Source organism: Cyanistes caeruleus, chromosome 6, assembly GCF_971803275.1.
Source record: "Cyanistes caeruleus chromosome 6, bCyaCae1.hap1.1, whole genome shotgun sequence".
Taxonomy (NCBI): Eukaryota; Metazoa; Chordata; class Aves; order Passeriformes; family Paridae; genus Cyanistes; species Cyanistes caeruleus.
Window position 1 is genome coordinate 19359571 of NC_141706.1, and position 17363 is coordinate 19376933.

The following is a 17363-nucleotide window of genomic DNA, read 5'->3' on the forward strand; positions in this document are numbered from 1 at the left end:
AAGTTCTTTTTCTCCTCCAGGATGGGTCTGTCCTTACAGATCATGGTGCTGCTTCTGTACACTACTTTGGAACCATGTATATACATCAGTGCTGCCAACCTTCTCCAGAAAAGGCTGCATTTCACTTGTGCTAACTACAGAGAGGGACTGATCTATGTCTAGTGAGGAAAATGAGGAGATGTCAGTTGCCTGTAAAGGTTTTAAGATGTGACACATAATATACCAAAGAGTTTTGGTGGTGGCAGCAGGGATTTTCTATATAGGAGAATGGAATGAACCCAATTTTGAAAAATACATTTTACAATGAGGTCATAATAGAGCAGAGAAACAAAGGAATTGCTTGTTATTTGTGGTTGTAGTCTATACATGCCATTTTAAAAAACTGTGGGATACAGCAGTTGGTGGTTTACTGTTGGCTCACTCAAAATAAATGAGTGTACAAATAAAAGATTAAGTTAGTTTACACTCTCTGCTTTTAGCAACCTGAAGCAACAAGGACAAAATGGAACAGCAGAAAAGGAGTTAGTTATCCTCTGGGATAAGCATCTGGGGAGCAGTGTAGAGGGACATTGAAAAGCCCTTCCTCAGCTGAAGAGGACATGGGGTGGGATAGTGCTAGAACATGAGCAGGAGGATGCCATGAGGAGCTCCCACCCTGGGGCTGGGATGCAGCACCTGACGGGCGCAGAGGCACTGGCAGGGGCCCAGAGGGGAGGGATGGACACTGCAGGGCTGACAATCCTGCCATGTTTATGAGCGGCAAGCTCCAGGAAATGTTCCGCATAGCCCTCATAGTTCTCTGCCTTCAGACTTCAATGCACACGCGCGCACACACTCACACTGTCCCTTCTTAAATTTCCTTTGAGGTTTCCATGTACTGCTGCTTTCCCCTCAGGAGCTGCTTCTCCCCCCACAGGCTCTGTGCTGCACTAGGCTCTGCTCTGCCATCCGTGGAAGCCGAGTTGCATGCCCTGGGCACAACACATTTTGTCACTGCTTTGGGGAGATGTGGCCATAGAGTGAGGTGTACAATACTGACCAAGTGGTCTCACTGAAGTTATTGCTGATCTAAAAGATAAGATAAGGAGTTCATTACGTATTCCCTGCTCTCACAGAAAGCACCATTTCCAGGTCCAGTGGGTCACCTACCACCTCCTTTGAAGCCTGTAGTAATAAACTTGTAATAAAATTAACAAAAAGAGATCTCAGCACTGAATAAATAGTCAGCTAGGGTAAGAAAAAAAAAAGAAAAATAAACTCCAGGAGGTAACTTCTTTTGACTTGGAAGAGGCAGAACATAGATCTGTGAACTGAGCCTAACAACAAAAATGAGGAGAAATCCCTTGTGAATCTGGATTTATACATGCATGAACATGTGTGTAGATATACAAATGTATGTGTCTATGTGTGCATATCTTTCTTTGTCCGTACATTTATTATATATTAAATTCAAGTCCTAACTGTGCAAAGAGAATGTGATCCATCCTTGTGCCTTTTTTTTTTCCCTGTGCCCTGCTGTCCAGATGTAAGCTGTGAAACACATCCAAGTTCCTTAGAATGGGGAGTGTTGAGCCAGGCAGTTCAGGCTGAGCTGTTCCAGTTATCACTCCATTGAAAACGAACAACAAATTCAAATAACAGAGGCTGTGTTTGATTCTGGATCTTTCTGGGTTTTCTTTCTCTAGCTCCCACCCCCACAGTCTCACCTCTCTCCCACCCTTCCCCACTTACCATAAAGTTATGATGCCCTTTGCTATAATAATGAATGGAATTCCCAGATTATTATTTTAGGGGCTTAACTGATTCTCAGTGGCTTTCATGTGTTTAGCACTTATACAAAGAGGCTTTTTCATATGTCTTTCAGCAAATATACAAATAGGCTTGGAGTCAGTATTCACTTTAATAGTTTCACCAGATAGTCACATTTATTTTCTGAGATTTTTTTTCGTCACTGCATTTTTGTATCACTCTGCATGCAGCTGTACTACACATCCATCTATAAACCTGGACCTAGCATCAGCAAGCAGAATATCTCCATCATTAAAGCAGTCTTTTTATACAAAGATTTATACCTGCACAATGCTCAATCCACAAAACCGTAAATATATATAAAAGCAGGACTGTTGGAGCCTCTTTTCCTCTTCTGTGTGTTATTTATTTTCAAGTAATCTCAGCTGAGAGCTTTCTGATGCTGTCATGATGGCCAATTTTATATTGGACATTTTTCCCAATACAGATGTGTAGCTATTTGCCTTTTCTTTACCTCTCTGTAAATGTCATATGGACAGAAATCATTGAGTCACCAGATCATACACTTATTTTTCTGATATATTATGCTGTTTGATGTCATGTTGACATGTAATTGATGCTGGTTTTGCTTTTTTTTTTGTCTTTGTTTTGTTTTTTGGTTTCAATAAAAAGAGAATTTAAAAAAGGCTGTAGAGTGACAACTTAAGGAACTGACAGACATGAACATAGTATGCATCTCTTTTATGATGCACTGCTGAGTAAATGGGTATATTTCTAGCTCTAGATAATATATAGAAGACCTCTGAATTTTTGCTGTATAGTGAAGTATTTGTATAAGCCTAGCCTATAACCTCTAAAGAACTTCTTTCACTCATAAGAACTACATATAGAACATGTTTTCAATGAGGGCTTAACCCATGATTTAAGAGTCAATAAAGATTTTCCATAAAGAAATGGGAAAGCAACAATAGAAATAAAATATAACATACCAAAGATTAAATATGTTCCACCAGCACAACAGTGTCTTTGTACAGTAAAGAGCAGAAGGAGATGATTAATAGTAAAATGGTATATATGTCAAAAGAAAAATAAATGCAATTTAGACAAAGTACACACTTATTAACAGAGAGCATCATTTACAGTTATTCAGATGGGAGGAAGGCAAGGATGAAACTACCAGAGAATCTATTTCACAATGAGAAGTCACATTCATCTTGGTTCAGGCTTCCCCCGTCTCTACAGCTGCAAAATAAAAATACTGGTGAAATCCTTGCTGACATAAAATTAATGCCTAGGTACCCAGCAACTTAAGTAGAATCAGGATTTCACTCAAGATATTTTAAGGTACAGCTTTACTAGGCAGACCTCGTGGATCACCAGCGGGAATGGGTCCACTCTTCCCCCGCTAGTTCCCACTGCAGTCACCACCACCTCTAACCGTCTTGACACCAAACCTTTCTAAAGGGGACCTGAGGAGTGCTTCCCACTCATCCTCCTTCTGAATGGTTAATAACAGAGTCAAGGGGTGCGTGGGGCTCTCCCAGGTGGCTTTACCAGGCACTGGGTTTTGGGGCATGGGGAGGAAAGCAGGGATGGAGGCTCTTCAAAACAAGCCCAGAGACTAGGTTAAGCTTAAACCAGTGAAAGACGGATTAAGGTGCATGATGGACCAAATGTCCACCCAGCACCTACCAGAAAGTTGTCACCTGACAGCAACTGAAAGGTTGAACAGGAATTATTCCAGCATGGTAATATACTATGAGAAGATTTTGGGAATGCTTCATCTAGATTTTCCAGAAACTTTATGAAAGAGACCAGATGAAGACTTAGTATTTCACACATTCCAAGTTTTGAGCTAGAAAGATAGAAATATGTTATCAGCTCATATCACTCTCTGCAGAGCCACATGGCCCCCTGAAGGTGCCCCAGCAGTGTGCTAGTCCAGTCTGTTTGTGGAAAAAACCTTCCACAATGAAATACAATTACAATCAAATATAGAAAAAATATGAAAGTACAAGACAGAAAGAAAATGACCATTTCATTTTGCATGCAAGAAACGCTTTATGTGATATCTCCGTAAACACTCCCCAAGGTGCTCTAATATTTCCAAATAAGCCAATACAAAATAAATATGTTTTTACAAGGTGGAGAAGAAAGGTAAATCTTAAATGAAGAAGAAAGTTTGGAAAAGTTGCAAATAAAAAGACAAGAAAGTTTAAAACATAATTTTTTGTTCCATATTAATTCTAGAAATTTCTACCACTCCTACTTTGCATACATAGTTACAAACAAAATGGGAAAAAGAAGCAGGAAGAAAACAAGGCTTACAATTCCTGCAATAATTACCTGGAAAAGAGCCTTACTCTCCTGATATATGGTCTCATATATCTCATATATCATACAGGGAATTAAAGCCTATATTTTGGAATATGTGTGGGTTTAGGGCACATGAGATAGAAATGTGGACAAAGTGGTAGATCTGAAATATACTTCTCAAAATACCCATTCTCAAAGCTCCTTTTTAACTACCTCTCTCAAAATCATAAGATGTCCCAAAAATATTTTGATTATGGTCTAATCTATTCTGTGTGACCCTTGCAGAAATGATTCTTTGCAACTCCGGCAAGTTTCTTTCTCTACCACGTTTGTGAGATGAATGACTCCTTCCATTTGCAAGGAAGTTATCAGGATCTCTTATTTTATAGGACTATTATTTTAAGAACTCATTGAGCTCTTGCTGTGTTCACAGATTTAAATCTGAAAGCCAGAAATTATAAACATATACCTCATTCAAGATAGTACACTCAAGTACACATTATACAAATTATTTCTGTAATGTACATTATAGCTACAAAAAGAATGACATCAGAAAACTTTATTAGCATCAAACAAGAGCCTCAAATTCTAAATCAGCTCACATAATTTCTCTTTTTCTAAACTCCCTTTGATTTTTTTTGCCTATTAAATCCAATTGCTATACAAGTTGGTGCTTGATACTCTTGAAGTCACACAGAAATTTACCCATCCAATTTAAACCATGTTATCCTGATATACCATTCTATATGGAAGTTCAATGGAACACCACAGACACCATTTATACATAGCCCAGATTTTAATCCCAGTCATCAATTGTCTTCAGGATTTTATAATTTTTGAAAACAAGTATTTCTGCACCTTTTAAGTAAACTTGAAGGCTGCCCATACTGCAGGACATGAATGGAAACATTTAAACAGAAATGATCAAATGCATTCTCAGCAAGAAAAAAAAATAATAAAAAGAACTCAAAACTTAACTTTCTAAGATTTTGGGTGTAAAATAACACTGTATCAACAAGGCCAAGTAACTCTCTCTATGAATGAAAGAACTAGAAACATGAACAGGTCAAGGAAATACATAAGAATGAAAGTTTAAAAGGAGAGAGAATCCTTGCAATTCCTTTAGGGACAAAATCAATAAAGAAGTAACTGTCTATCCCCCTTTCAAAATCCCAGGGTAGCATATAAAATATTTGCAATATTATTATCACTTCAGCAACACTACAATACCCATTTTATTACCAATCCATTCCTTGTGATTCCAAGAACTATGAAGTAAATGGTGATTCCCACATAAGTGTGCATCTAAATTACATACAATGGTCTCACTAAAGAGTATCCAGGCTTTTAGGAAAGTTCCAACGAAGTGATCTGATTTTAATCCTGTCATACTTTTAAGCAAATGTAGATTGACTTAAAGTAAACATTGCAGGAGGGAGCTCATGCTCTAAGCTTCACCAAGCAATCAGCAAGGTATCCGACACGCTACAGAAAACCTGCAAAATCCAGCAAATAAATCTTGTAACACCCATTCAGTATCCTACGAAGCACACAGTGGGGAGCTGACACATTATTAACTGACTGTAATTTTCACAAACTGTAGTATACTAAGAGCTTTAAGACATACATGTGGTGAAATGCGTTTTTATCTATCATAAATACCCATGTTTTCAAAGCACATTAATCAAGATGCTTCAAATAAATCATTGGGTAAGGTTTGCTTTCTAGTTAGTTGCAAAAAAAATATTAAACATTACAGTAAGAAGATATGGGAAATACCTCCATCTCATGACTTCACTCTAACAAAATCACAAGCTTTTTATGATGCAGTAGTATCATAAAAATACTGTGTGTATTAATAATGCAGTATGTGTAAAACAGTAAAGGGATTGACTTGAGCAACAAAAAAGATAAACTTGGAACAGGCAATTGTCACAAAGCGGTGCTTCCCTTGAGTGTGGAGTTTTAAATTGAATTACATTTTATACAAACTTGCTTAAACCCTTCTCTTTTAATGAAAATAAATACACAAGGGGCAATGCAGGTTCCAAGGAAGCTCTAATGCCATCCAGAGGGAAAGAATTGAAGATGATACGACACAGACATCAACTCTCAGCCAAAGCATCTTTCCTTTTGCGTTGGTGAAGATTTATACAACTTTACAGACAAACCTCACCTGGCTCTCTCAGGAAAAGCAGAAAGCACTCCTGCAAGTGACAGATCACTGGCTTTTGAAGCCTTACATTGTTCTGCCACACACAGGAATAACTTGAGGTCCCAAGGGTTCATAGATGAAAATGGCACTTTGCCAACTCTCATTACTGCCTGCCAACCTGTAGATAATCTTCTTGTACTGTACTTCATCTGATACTTTCACATTTACAAGCCTTTACAATACTCAGCAGTTTCTATTTAAATAGAAGTAGACAAGATTAAAAAAATAAGCCTAAAGTAGAAAATACAGGCTAGATGTGAAAACTGAGGGCATTTTCCTCACTATTGTCCATTATTCTTTAATGTATCATTCTCTTTCTACATGTAGGCCAAAAAAATAAATCCAGTGTAAACACAAAAGGCAAATACCTTTTGAAGGCCAAGCAAATATTCGAAAAGCAAAAAAGAGATTCTGCTTTTATCTCCAGATCATCCTACAATTTAATGGTTAGAGGAGGGGGGTTACTTTTTTCCTTTCTTTCTCTTGTTTTTCTTTTTCTCTTTAGTTCAGGGAATGCAGCAGGGGCAGGTCCACACCTCATAGCTCACAGAATGGTTATCAACCTATAAACCAGAACAATAGGATAACAAAGGTCGAGTAACTATGCCAAGTTTCTAACAGAGCAGAGAGAAAAACTGGCACTGTCCAAAGCCATAAGGCAACAAACCAATGTATTAAAGGTCTTGATCAAGTATTACTTCAAAATTATGAAAATTACATGTCTGACCTTGTAATCTGATGCCGAATTTATAAGCAAAGTGCAGGTGCCCATATGAAGCTTAATGGTCTTTATGAGGTTTCATGAAATTAAATGAATACCATTCCATGGACTTGAGAGACTTGGGTCTTCAGCTATGACAATGGTATTAAATAGCACTGAAGAGAAAAAAGGAAAGAGTATCTGCAAACTCAAATGGTAAAGCCAGCAAAACATTACCAGTGAGCCCACAATCACCTGGCAGGAAGAGTAAATGACTGACGGTTTTCAGAGAAGTTTTTAGCTGGGAATAAAGCCATTGAAACCTAAATGGAATCCAAGCCCCCCCTTTTTTTGGCCCGTTATTACTGGTTCATGATTTTCAGGTTACCACTGAACATAAAGGTACAAGTGCTCAGTAATTCAATATTGATACTCTCCAGCCAAGAGCAAATCTCTACCAATCACACACGAATCCCAGCAATTCCACAAAAGCTTTGTAACATCATATAATGAGAACAGTTCTTTCTTAAATTGTGTGTAAAAAATCCCTAAATTATCTTTTCATTAAAATAAAGCTATCAGTGGTAATGTTATTAAAAATATTGTCACAGTTTTTGGGGTTAATCACTTGTTCACTAACTTCAAGGATGTAAGAAGATTTTTCCTATGGGTTCAAGATGTAAAGTATATGTGCCATATTACCTTTTATGGGACATAAAAGTGATAAACACTTCCTATAATTAAAGAAGTCTGATCAGCAAAGTGAGTTGAATACTAGAAAACAGAATTAATACTTGTTTTGTCTTTTAAGGAACAAAGCTATTAAAAAAACCCCTATTTTCTAGCAAACACAAAAAATCCAATTAAGCATCTGAAAGCTATTTTGATTAGGTTAATTTTCAGTTTTCTCAATATAATATCACATTAGAAGATTGTGGTACTGTACAGAAGATGGTAACAGAAACAATGAAAAAAGGAATTATGTTCCAGACTGCTACATAAATTAGGAGACACAAACCCTTCATGGATTACTACAGATATTGCCACAAAGGTATTTTTTTAAGATTTTTCTCCTGAAATATTTCTAAAAAAAAGGATTCAAAAGAATTTTTTTTTTAAATAGGCAAAAAAATTGATAGTATCTCTATAATCTATAAACACTACTTTAATAATATCTTAGCTAATAATTAAACATGTACAATGTCAAATTCTCTATTTGTTTAATAATAGAAATCCTGCAAGTGCAAGGTAGAACACAGGGATGACCACGGTCCCATTGCTATGCTTGAACTGACCCATGAATTACACAGATAAAACTGCTACCAATGACCTAGAATAATCATAAGTGCTCTCATCTATTCCTGATACTATCAAGTAATTCTCAATAATTTTTGTTGATATTGTAATCCTCTAAATTATGGATTGTCATCTCTGGAAGTAGAATTATATGGAAGACAGACAGTATTTTGAAGGAAGTGTGCAGCTTTGCACCAAATATTAGTATGAAAATCACATAGAGTATTATTGTGCACATATACACCCACGACCATTAAATACATATATATGTTCACCCTATGTATTTGTGTATGTAGAATACATATAAATAATGGATGAAATGGAGTTATATCCATGTGTGTATGCTTATATACACAGATACATAAATAAAAAAGTTCTCTAACCTGCATATTTTGCATATGTTGTTTAGACTAACACTCCTATCCATAATATGGATGGAATCCACTATGCTAATTGTTAGTAGTGAGAACTACAGTAATTGATCTAGTGCTTGTTCACAAATTTTCTGATCTCTTCCTACTCTGGTTCTAAAAACAATATTACAGGTTCATAAAGTATTTTTTAACAAGTATTATTTCTTTCAATCACCTACTGTATCATTCAGTCTCTAGATTTGGTTGGTATCAGTCAGCCCATTTTGTGTAGTTCTAGTATGAAGAGGTATTTTACTATACTGACACATTTTTTTACACTAAAATGGTCACTTCACTGCTGGAGCTAAGGAAGTAAAATCAGAACATCGCCACTGATGAATTAAAATTTCTACAACTTATATGACCATTACTTTTGTGACCTAAGGCATTATACCCTTAAAGGAGAATGAATGGTATGACAGGGCAAAAAAAAAATTATAAAAAGGCTCAATAATTTATTTGCTGGCACCAAGCTTTCTTTCTAATTTATTCCCTGAAAACTTCAGTTTTAGGAAAATGGGAAAGTGACATTTCTCATACAATGCAGAAATTATCAGTGATACTAGTAGATGAAGTAGTCACTTCTATTCATTCCTTTCTTTGCTTGCAAAGAAAACAAAACAGCTAAAAGCAGATAGCAGGAGACAGAGGACCCAGTAACTCTGGATTCCATGTCACAGCTGTAGGGTGCAGAAGAGAATAACCCTAATGAAGTCCATATACTATCTTTAGAACTATATCAGCACAGCTCAAAGCAGACTCTGATCCTCCCTGAAACACAAAGCTGCTATTACTGATTATTGTTTTAGTTGACTTCGACATCAATTCCAAAACTTAGCTCTTTCTTTGCAATAGGAAGTCTAGGCAAGTACGTGCTGAATGCCTCGATCTGAACCCCGACAAGCTAGGGAGGCTTATTATTCTGCTGCTTATAACACAGCAGCTCCCTTCCTAATAGGCATTTAGAACAAAACAATGTTTCTCTCCTGCAGGGTTTTATTTGGCCTTTAGATTAAACAACGTTCTAGGTTAGTAATCAGGTTTACCAGACAGTTGTCACAGGGTCACCAGCAGCTACTTTGTTTTCCCTCAACACTGTGCTCTCTAAGGTGGTGATAGTGTTAAACAGTCTACAACTGATGGGAAAAGTAAAAAGATGAATCAATAGTGTCCTAAAAATACTTTTTTCAAAGGAAAAGCAGCCTATTGAAAAATCACAGACAAGAAAGATTTGGTATTTTTATACTGAATAGAATATATGTTTATACTAGTAAACCATATATATTACCTCAATAAATGCTAAAAGCCTACCCTGATAAAGCAAAAACAAGGCCATTTGTGATTTAGCTCACATTTTCATGCAAAAAGTGGGATGTATGCTTGTGCATGTGTCTTTTTTAAAATCCAAATTAATATGGAGGTAGAACAATTCTTTAAATTGGAACTAGACAAGCGCAATCCTGATGAAAACTTTGCTTTTTTAAAAAACTTGGTGATTTTGAAAATCACAAAAAAAAAAAAAAGAACACCACACACAAAAAAAAGAGCATAATTGATTAGGATCTGGCTATTGCAATGCTCACTGAGGTTTAAACACATGATTCTCCCCCTGTAAAATGCCAGGAAACTTGCATATCTGCATAAACTATTAGACAGCAGACAAACTGTTATATATTTTTTTACTTTATCCATTCCTGTTCAAAGGTTGAAAGGCCAAAAGGATGTGCAACTGAAGTGCCCAGCTTTGGCCTTCTCCCAGCACCATGGAGTCTGATTGTTTGACCTACTGAAGCAGAAAGTGCCCTGAAAAATCTCCACTTTGTTCTGAACACCCGTTTGCCTCCAACACTGAACACCTGCACATCACAACCTCATCAGTCCGGTCTGAAAAAGGCACCCATTTGTGGGAAAACATTCAGTCTGCTGTCCTTTGGCTCTCACAAACTTGGGTGATTACAGTTAAAGTATTTTTAAAGTAAATTTACTGGGGGTTTTGTCTTTGTTGGTTGTTTTCGTGTGGTTTTTACTACCATTAAAATATTTGGCCTAAAGACTGCAAAATAATTAATAATTACACCAACACTGATTTTTACTATCTTTGAAAGAAATTCCAGAAAATTTTTCTCTGGCATCTATAAAACATACCTAAAACCTGTGTAGTAAAGACAGGCATTACATTTTACAGTTTTATGGGTGTTATGTTCTATCATCCACTGCAGCCACAGAACTCTATTCAGAAGGTAAAACATGACATGTGTTTAATTGTTCCAGGATTTAGTAGCTGAAAATAATGTGTCTTTGAGAATGCTTTTTAAAAAGCTACTGGAATATGTTTGGTGTAATAAGGAACACATGTAACTCCTACTTCAGATGAGGAAAAAATAGGAAAGAAAATGTTTTCCTTTAGCAGCATGTGATTCAATTAACTCTTCAAGCTCTTTTCTTTTTGCAGCTGTTTAAAATATAATTATTTTCCATAAGACAGTAAAAACTATAGCCCCAAAGACAAAATGAAGTCTTATATGATTTTTTTCTGTTATTAGATATGGATCAAGTGCTAGTAAACACTTACGATATCTAACCAACTTTTTTAAACACATGGAGCACTACAGAGTTTGAAGAAAGCAAAATCCACAAGACACTAGGCCTGTTTTATTCTGGTGTTTAGATGAGGTAAGTTCAATTTGTTTTTTCAGCCCTAGCATTTTACAATCTATTTTCTTCTACAAGGAGATTTCTAATAATTCTACACTCTCTCTAAAATATCTTGTAGAGATAGACACCTGTATGCAAAGCCATGAAAATGCCCTGAATGTGTTCTTTTTCCAAGAAACAGACTTATAATTTTATATCTGACCACTCTATGCTGCTGATGCTCCGTAAGGACTCTGTAAAAGCTGGAGGAGTTGTTTGTGAGCTCTTTTGGTAATATTACAGCCTGAAGCAAGGCTAAGCACCACCTGCACCATATTTATCTACTTGCTTATGAAAGAGTTTCCCCCTCATTGTGTGGATAACTGACCTTAGCCATAGCTAATAAGACATGAGCTTCCTTGAACTATGCAGCTTTACACTGAATCTTATAAAACACTTCAGTGTTACCCATACAGCTTCACTGAGCTCCTAATGAACTGAAACACATTCTCCTTCCAATACTGTCACTACAGACAAGGTGTGGTCCAAGAAACAAAAATAACCTGGCCCAAACTTTGCTTTGGCCATCTGTGTGTGTAGACAAGCTTCTTCCTGGCTACTAACAGGTTTTTATAAAGTAGAGAATCAAGCAACATGTAGATATTTATGCTTCACATATTTATGCTTCTATAACAACTCATCTTACTGCACCAACCATGTAGTGACAAGAATGGTTTGCTTGCTGCAGGCTGCTCCCCTGATTGCAGCTGTGTTTCCAGATCTGTGTCTAGTTAGTCAGAGACCTCTGGGGCTTCATCTCTCCTTGACATTAAGCCTTTAAAAAGGTTGTGATCTATAGAGCCTGTGTTGAAGAAAACACAATTTTACTTAACATGAACACCCTGCCCAGTCAAACTAGTTCCAGTAAATCAGATGATGTTCTTATCAACCTGTTCCAGACACGTCTAACTTTTTTGGTTGGGTTTCTTTCTCCATTTTTTTTCCCTGTAATACACAACTGAGAACAGGAACTGGCACAAAAGCAGTGCTGCCAGCTAAACTGCCTTGTAGGGGTACATTTTTCACAGGTTACACTATTGTGTTATTGAAACAAGCCACTAGAATGAACACAAAAACCCAGGAGTTTCTGCTTGATATCTTTTGTTTATATCTTTTGCTTAAGAACATTATTTTTATCCCAGTTTATATAAATAATAATAATTAAATAACAACTAATTTACACTGGTTTATAGCTGAGGGCGATCAAGACTGTTTCTGTTCATTTGCAGATAGAGTTTGATGATTTAGGATTCTGTCAATAAGCTAATGCTTACAATTAATTTTAAAATGAACCTGTTGAACCAGTACAGGTTCAACAAGAGCTCAAGTGTCAACTACATATATACATGAAATACAATAAATCCTGAAGTACTACTTCAAAATCCAACCAATTTGTCTAATTTGTGGGTTAGTACACACATAAGAAATATAATCACCTTAATCATTCTAAATAAGCATACAGAGTGTTTCGTTTTGTGTTTTACTTTCTCCCCAACAGCTCTATACTAGTTGTTCCTCATGATGTTCCAAGCAGAGCATTCCAAAGAGTCACTCGTGCAGGAAAACAGTTGAGCTAAATTCAAGTTGCCACCTCTTTTCTAATTTTAAGTTTAGCTTTCCCATTCTGAAGGAAGCATTCTTCTCCAATACTAGTTAAAAGAGCTTATCTAATTTAACTTCCATTTTTTTCCTTAAACATCTGGGAAATTTCATTTCTCTAATCAGTTTCTTACTTTCCTCCACTAATTACAATCTTGTTTTTTCTTCATATATCATTTCCTGTGTGATAATTTTTTCATCATTGGGTTTCTTGCTCTTTATATATTTCCTAGATGCTGGTGTTCAAACTTGGAAAATGCAGCTTATTTACATTGTCCCTGTTCTCCTTAAAATACTCAGCTAAAATGTGCCTCAAGCAGTTATTTGCCTCTATCTATATTTGAATATTTGGCATAGCTCCCAAAATGTCACCATTTTTTGCCCTGATAGCTCCATCATCAACAAATTCTAGGACTTTAATTTACTCTAACATGGTGAGACGCCCTTCAGAGAACTTGGCCACCAGCTGTCCCTCTGCTCAAGGAGGCCAAAGTCACATGTGAGACAATGACACTGTCAGACCAACGCCACTTCTCCCTTTCTCTCTCTTTCTCCTTTGCCCAAGGCCATATCTCAATCCCATTCCCAAAACTGAAAGGTTTCTTCCTTTCTCTATGGCTCATGTAAAACTACCACATAGAACTACATTACTACAGGGGGTCAGCCTTTATATTTGAAATACTTTCAGTTTTTAATCTGTACTTCCTTCTCGTATCACCACAATCCTTTTCATACAGCTTTCAGGCTATTTCATACATAACAGGCTAAAATCTGGACCCCTTTTCACCAAGACAGATACTGTAGTCACATCATGTGCATACTGAATTCCATTCTACAAGTAAATCTAGATTCTTTTAAGTGGTACTAATTTAAGTAACAGCACACAATTAGGAAAAGTTATCAAATGTTGTATACAGACTTTCTAGTTTCCTCAGTATTAGACTACCATTTAAAAACTTTTACACAACTCCTTTAATAAGCTAAATAGTGAAGACTACTAAAAACATAAATGTTTATCATACAAATTTATTATGTATCAGGGGCACAAATTTTAACATTTTCCCAAGACAGGGCTTTGAGTTTTTAAAAAACCAAAATTATGAGATTGTATTCAATTGACTTAATGGTTTCATTTGCATTTCTCTGTATAAACACAGTGGTATGTTTACCAAACATCTATTTCCTTGTAACCCCAGATCATAGATCTTTGAACCCCCCCCCCCAAAAAAAGCTTTTTAAGAAATACATTCATAATATCAAAAAAACTTTAATCATGCACACAGTGCGAAAATTGAAATCTAATAACTCTGAATGAAAGAGCTCTGCAACATAAAAATTCCTGTAAACCCCCACAATATGTCCAAGCACAACTAAAGACAGACTTACATAATATATTAGCTTGCAATTGCAAAGGACTCTTCAGGTTTTGTAATCAGTTCTCACACTTAACCACAAACCAGGAAAGAATTGTTATGATATTTCACAGTTACATACACTGTGTAGCTTAGAAATATGGCTTAGAAATGTATCTTTTTACCAAAGTTAAACACAAGTTTAACTTCTTTCATTCATTTGACGAAACTGAGGATCAACATATGCTGTTTCACATGCTGATACTTAAAGTGAAACAACAAAGATTCTTTTAAAAACTAAACTTCCTTATAATGAAAAACAGAAAGAAAAGATCTTGCTCCTTTGAGAAGATGATTAGCTTACCTGGTTTTGCCATTCCACACCGACAGCCCGAACAATATTATCAGCTCTTCAGGTACTAATTCTTGCTAACTGGAAGGATATTTTCTCTCTTGCTGGATTAATAATCAACTTTCCTGATAGTTCATTTGTAATTCCCTGATGGTTAACCCTTTGCAGGGCTCCCATTTTGAACTAAGCAGCCTACGCTCTTCAGCTCATTGTAATACAAAAATAACACAACATAGGCTAGCACATAAATGAGAACTAAATAGAAAGATAAGGAAAAAAATAAGAATAGACTATCTTAAAAAAACTAAAAGCTTACAAACACTTAAAGCAAAGCTTCCTTTCTCAGAAAGACTCTAATTACTAAACCTAGTTGAAGGTAAAACAATGCATCAACAACCTGGGAGCTGTAAAGTCCAGTGGCTTATACGACTGCTCGCTCCCAGGAAGCCACAGCTCAACCTCTCATCTTCAGCCAGTGAGCAAGTATGACACATGCCTGGCTAATTCTGAAAATAACATCTTTTATTAGTGAATAGTGTGCTGAGAAATTGCCACAGTTATCAGTTTGTGCAAGGCCACCCATCTGTGTTGTCAGAAAGCAAGAGCAAGAGTGGCCAGGAGTAAAAATGAGATAAGAGAGGCCCTGAATAGCTAAAAAGGGGAGTTCAAGTGAGGTCAGAACAGTTTAAGATGGGATACCTAAAAATTATATATAGTTTTTATTTTCAAGTGTAATAGTAGTAAATTACATTTATATTATCAGTTTCATAAAAATTCAATACAGCTCTGGCAGCTCTGTTGTGAAATGAGTAAAAAGATTGTAAAACAAACCTGGTAAAAGAGTTCAGAGATCTCATATAAGAATGTGGAACATTCTGAAAATGCTCACATAAAGAAATTAGTCTTTAGGAAGTAAGTAATGGACCTGAGGATGTGCTCTAATTGTGGACAGAGGTTAGAGGAAAAGAAAAATAAACTTGTTGCATGAATGACTAAGGCATAATGCTACAAAAACAAGAAAATAATAAGAAAGGGCTGGGGGGGAAAAGACTTTCTGAAAAACAGTAAATTGGGGGTTTGGATGCTCTTGGAAAAATATTAGAGGTGACAGTTCTGTTCACTAACTAAATGCTTTCCTCATTAACTCTGCTATAGCTGTTTTATTAAATAATATGGCAGTAGTTCTGTTTTTGCCTTGAAACAAAGGCATGGAGTCTCCTAAAAATTCTGCATAGAGACTTTAAAGATGAGACTTTATCTACTTCCCTTTGCATAAGAGTAGTCCTATAGCTAATCTGTTATTACACGACTATAGGTCTCTGCTCTCTGTTCAGTAACACCTAGTATAGTTTGCTGTAAACTTTGCATTATGTGCTTTAAAATTTATGATAAAATGCTATGAAGTTTTGAAGCAAATTTATTTCATATTTATAGCTAATTTTATTCTGTGTTTGAAGGAAAACTTTTTAGGAACACCAATAATGTGAGAAAGCTACAACAACTAAATTTATTGTTAAGTATCACATCAGTGGTACTCCTGGGGGCTCCTCTTCATGGGAATAAAGCTTAAACAACATTTTCTAACACACTGGATTACTTCCCAGAGACGTGATGGCCGACAGAAGCAGTGCTGAACAAAGCAGGCTGGAATAGTAAGTCAGTAAACAACCCTTTTCAGAGGATGGCCACAAATAAGTGCAACTTTGTTTAATAAAGGCGAATTATAGCTATCTTTTGTTCTTTGGTAGGTGCATTATCTTTCTCTCCTGTTCCACCTGACTAAACTGGTAGTATCTTTTCTATCACCTGACTGAGTAGTTGGCTGGAAATAATGGGGCCAAACAATCCACTATTGTTATGAGGGACAATGACCTTTCATGTCCTTGGAGCTCGCCATGACCTTTCATCTTTCCTATCCTCCAATGGTCTCTTCTAACAACTAAAACTACACCCCGTTAGGCTGAATTCCAGATTGTCATAAAAAGCCCCTTCCTTTCGAAACAAAACCAATTTTTACACCAAGGTGGTGGAGAAACACAGGTCCATTGTTCCCGCACAGATGGAAGTTAGAGTTACTAAGGCAACAGCTCTAATCCCTCTTTTTACCACCTTTTTCACATCATTGGCCTATCAAGTGTGCTACCTTTTAACTCATAAGCTCAAAAGCTGGTAGTCTAACTGACTGCCCTAATTAGCTACGATTTTCACAGTACAGACAACATGATGAGCTAATCGAAATTTGCAAAATAATGACGTACCTCCAGCAAATATTCCTCCTCCTGAGGCCCAGTCTTAGAATAACAATAATGAGACCATTATTAGAGGAGGGCATTAAAATGCTGCACTGCTGCTAAACAGAGAACTTAATTGTTCTGGTCTTGTCCATTGAATCAACAACCTATTGTTGTGGACTTGAAAAATAAAGGACTGGAGAATGGGTGCCATAATGATTGGTCTGTGCTGCCATACCAGCACTCTGTAGAATTGTTTTCCTTTTGAAACTCTTGATGGACTAGTAGTTTTGTTTAAAAGTAATATAAAAGCCAATTGTCTGCATAAAAAGTCCTATTTATTGAAATCTTTAGAAGCAGTTGCATGGATTTGTTCATGACCCTCAAGATAAAAACATAGGGACCATAATAATGCTATTTGCGGGGACTACTACTTGTAGTGATAC

General features: G+C 36.4%; 1 protein-coding gene across 50 annotated transcripts in view; it reads right to left on the reverse strand.

The window, feature by feature from the left end:
* The window catches only part of SOX6 (SRY-box transcription factor 6), a 369681-nt gene that overhangs the window by 243294 nt on the left and 109024 nt on the right, over nucleotides 1–17363 (reverse strand). For 15 of the 50 annotated variants that reach the window (XM_086893184.1, XM_086893203.1, XM_023929098.2 and 12 more), the window contains exon 1: nucleotides 14699–15234. The exons of 23 other annotated variants lie outside the window; for them this stretch is intronic. The gene's annotated coding sequence lies outside the window, so the exon portion shown is untranslated. Of the gene's footprint in view, nucleotides 1–12038; nucleotides 12186–14698; nucleotides 15272–17363 lie in introns of those variants that run through there. 12 more of the 50 variants (XM_086893208.1, XM_023929102.2, XM_023929099.2 and 9 more) reach the window with 5 other exon arrangements.